Source organism: Dasypus novemcinctus, chromosome 10 (assembly GCF_030445035.2).
Source record: "Dasypus novemcinctus isolate mDasNov1 chromosome 10, mDasNov1.1.hap2, whole genome shotgun sequence".
Lineage (NCBI taxonomy): Eukaryota > Metazoa > Chordata > Mammalia > Cingulata > Dasypodidae > Dasypus > Dasypus novemcinctus.
Genome location: NC_080682.1, coordinates 90,793,686 through 90,797,553, shown reverse-complemented (window position 1 = coordinate 90,797,553; position 3,868 = coordinate 90,793,686). Strand labels below are relative to the sequence as shown.

General features: G+C 51.5%; 1 pseudogene; it reads right to left on the bottom strand.

The window, feature by feature from the left end:
* Positions 1-296: 296 nt before the first annotated feature.
* LOC101427343 (serine/threonine-protein kinase 40 pseudogene) lies at positions 297-3,843 on the bottom strand (annotated as a pseudogene).
* Between the last annotated feature and the right edge of the window lie 25 nt (positions 3,844-3,868).

The following is a 3,868-nucleotide window of genomic DNA, read 5'->3' as shown; positions in this document are numbered from 1 at the left end:
ATACATGCACCAGGCACTATGCTAAGCACCCAGCAAGGATTATTTCATTAAATTCACACACACACACACACATATATATGTATACATATATCATGGATACTATCCTTAGTCCCAGTTTACAAATTAGGTATCTTATCCAAGCCACACATTGTTAGCAAGTGGTGGAGCCATGATTTACCCCTTGGCTGTGTTCCTAACCCTATCAAGGGGTATGCTGGTAAATGTTTAGCCAGCCAGCTTTCTGGAGGGTAAAGAAGGCCTGACTTAGAGCATTTCATTACATATGTGGTGTTAATACTCTTGCAGTGGCCAATTTCAATCCACCTACAAGATGTCATCAAACGTGGAGTTGGGAAATGATACGCAGTAGCACACCATTGTATGAGTGAGTACCTTACAGATACAACAGATGTAAGTAACCTCAAGAGCACGGGTAACAGAAAAATGTAGTAAAATATTAATCATTAGGAAGTGATAAGTTTTTGTAATTAATATCTTTGTTTTAAAGAAATGTATTTAAATTTTTTGTTTTCTAACTTTTTATTTTAAAAATTGTCAAATCTATAAAAAAGTTGCAAGAATAGTACAATGAACACCCTTGTCCTCTTAACCTAGAGTTACCAGTTGCAAATACTTTGCCTTAGTTATTTTCTCTGTCTCTATCTCTGTGTCTGGGTATATATACACATACATGTTTGAAGGTATATAATATTTTTATATTAAAAATCAGGAAAGGGAGTCTACCTTATTCATTAGTACATCTCCAGTGCCTAGAATAGTGCCTGACACATAGACAATTCTTAGTACTTTTTTTTTCTTTTAATTGCACCAAATCAGGAAGTTTTATTGCTGACATGCAAGAGGAGTTCCCATGTAGTACAAAATACAGTCCTTATACGAACTTTTTCCATTTTGATTTGTTTCTTTAATATATGACTTCTCTCAGCATGTGACACCCACTGGGGGTTGACCCAACCTCCTCTCATTTGCTTTGCTAGAAATGTAAACAGACACATGGGTGAACTTTGGAAGGGGCGGTCTCTCTGACAGGGCTTTGTAGACCCAGAGGATATTGCTTTAAAAAGGAGAAAGACCATATGAGGAAAGCAGGAGGGCTGGCCAGGCTGCTGGTGTGAGGGGCTCTGCAGTGATGAGTCCTGGCCAAGTCTCAGAGCCTCACAGGAAGAGAGTCACAGGGGCTGCAAACCCTGGGCTGGGCTGTCTTTCTACTCCCTTAGGAGACTTTCTTTTTTTTTTTTAGGAATTACCAGGGATTTAACCTGGGACCTTATACATGGGAAGCAGTAGCTCAACCAGTGAACTACACCTGCTCCCCAAGAAGGCTTCTTTTTGAAATAAATATAGAAAGGAGGGCATCCCCTATTCCTGAGCACAATGCCCTGGCTCTCAGTAGCCAGGTGGCTGAGGTACAGGCAGACTTTGATGCTCAGGGGGAGTACGTGCTGGGCTCAGGTGGGCTCTCCCAGACCTACTGAGGCAGAGGCATAAGCCACCTAAGTGCTAAATAGAGGCATGGGGAGGAAGACATGCCTGCTGCTGCTGGCAAGAGGTGGTTCCACTTTTTCCAGATGGGGAAACTGAGGCACAAGGGGGTTGGGGAACTTGCCCAAGGTCACTCACAGTGAGTCAGCTTTGCAGGGAGGACAGCTCACACTCTGGGAACACAGTCACTGAGGCCTTGGGTGCCTTCCTCTGGAGAGCAAGGACAGGCAGGAGGCCTGGGGGTCAAGGCCAGCCAGCAGAGGAAGCTCAGCTTCTCTGAGAGGGTCCTGTCAGCAGGGCAGAGGCACTGGGGATAGGCCTCTGGGAAAGGGTCTTTGCTTGGTACTGGGTAGGGCCAAGCCTAGTGAAGGGGAGGATAGGGTATCTTGATGAGGACAACGTTTCTGGCAAGATGGGCATCCACTTCAAAAAGCTCAGCTCAGAAAGGGTAGTGGGGCTGCTCTCAAGCCAGCAGGACAAGCCCCCCAGTCCCCACAACTGTCCCCATGAGTCCTCACCACTATGGAGGACCCTGGCCAGGCAATGCTTGGAGACCCTCCACATCTTGTATGAGGTAGGGTGGGAGACATGGCCCCCCCACCACTCTCTGAACACAAGAGCCGGGAAGGGGCCAGCAAGAGAGTGTGCAAGCAGGCCTCCCACCCAGTTCACTGGCCTGGCCCAACCATTGTCTACCAGTGTGATCTCAGTATCATGGGGAGGGTGACAGAAACGAGGGTGATTGCGAATGTACAGCACCTCAGGGAAGCTACCGAGATGGGGTAAGAACCAAGTCTAGAAGGGCCTCCTCATCACCAGAAACAGGGAGGGTGGGCTGGACACGGAGTGCCTGGGGCATGAGGAGGGGAGCCCCTCTGTGGGCAGTGGTCGGACACCCTGTGCTGTCCAGCTAGGCTAGGGGCTGAGCCACCTAGGGAGGAGAGAGAAGTTGGTTTCAGTAAAAAATAAATAAATACAGTTTGAATTAGGTTTAAGTTGAAGTGAAGGTTTTCCAAAGCTGGAGGGAGTGAGGGGCCTGGGGTCAAAGTGGGGAGAAGAGGAAGCCAGCAGTGAGCTGCACTTTTAGCTTATTTGAACTGCGGGGATCCGCTGCTCCTGGGTCAGGCAGCCAGGCCAGCTGGGTCAGAGCCCTGGGTGGCGTGGGTGGGCCCCCCTCCTGCCTCTCTCTCAGTCCAGAGACACCATGGTTAAAGAGGCTGGGGTAGATTAAAACGTCGCGATTTAAAGCAGATCTAGGCTTTCCAATGAAGCAAATAATCATTCTGAAAGTTAGTCATGTGGTACCTCTGTCAACCCTGTGTGTGACCTGGACTGCCCCGTCCCTGCCCCCATCGCAGCCTGGGGGAGAGTTCAGCCGAAGGCCCAGCGCTCCAGGCGGCAGACGACGGTACTGGTGCCTCCGGCTATTTCCTGTTATTTCCGCAGGTTTTTGCGCCGGGATGGCGGCATGAGGCCGATCTGTACCTCCGGCTCCCAGCTCAGGGCCTCAGGTATGCAGCTCTTCCAGGCCGGCAGCAGCTGCTGCTGCACACAGTTCTCAAGTTCTGACTGGGAACCCTCCTCCATCACCTTCACTTCCTGGGACCAGTTTGCATTGCTCATTTGGTCTCAGTGTCGGGAACCACTTGCAGAGACCCGCCCAAAGATGACGGGGACTGCCAAGAGGTAATGACGGCACTGAGAGCCTCCAGGACGTCGGCAGGGGTGCGGCGCTGCGGGGGGTCGAGGACCAGCAGTCCAGACGAGACACAGGATGTGTTCCGCTGCTCAGGGGTGCATCCTGCGGGATGCTGCCCTCGCAGGGGAACTGGCCGTCGAGCCTGGTGACGAGCGCCGTGCCCAGAGACCGCGTGTCGCTCGGCTTGCCCAGCGCGCCGGCCACTGCGCACAGCAGGACTGATGCAGGCAGGGTTCCCCGATCTGGTAAGTCAGCAGGGCCCCCTCGCTCACGCTGGAGAGCCCCGCTACCCTATTCCCCAGGGAGAAGTGGGCGATGGTTATCCGATGCATCCCCTTCTTGAGCACCATGTCCCCAAGCTTCAGGTCTCTGCGCACGTGGTTTTTCTGGCGCAGGGCTTGGCTTCCGCCACTCTCACCATGCCTTGGAAGATGATCGCCTTCTCCCGCTCGCTCTGTCGCTTCTCTGCGGTTGATCACGTCGGCGGTCTTGCCGCTGAAGTCATGTGCACAGAGGCGGTTGAGGAAGAGGCAGGTGCGTGTCTTCATTTCCTTGACTATTAGGCTGGATTCAGTGTCATGAACAATTTCACACGTGCAGTCCTGGATGGGTCTGGAAGAGTGGTGGTGAACCACTCCCATCCTGCGTAAGGAGGTGAGTAAAACT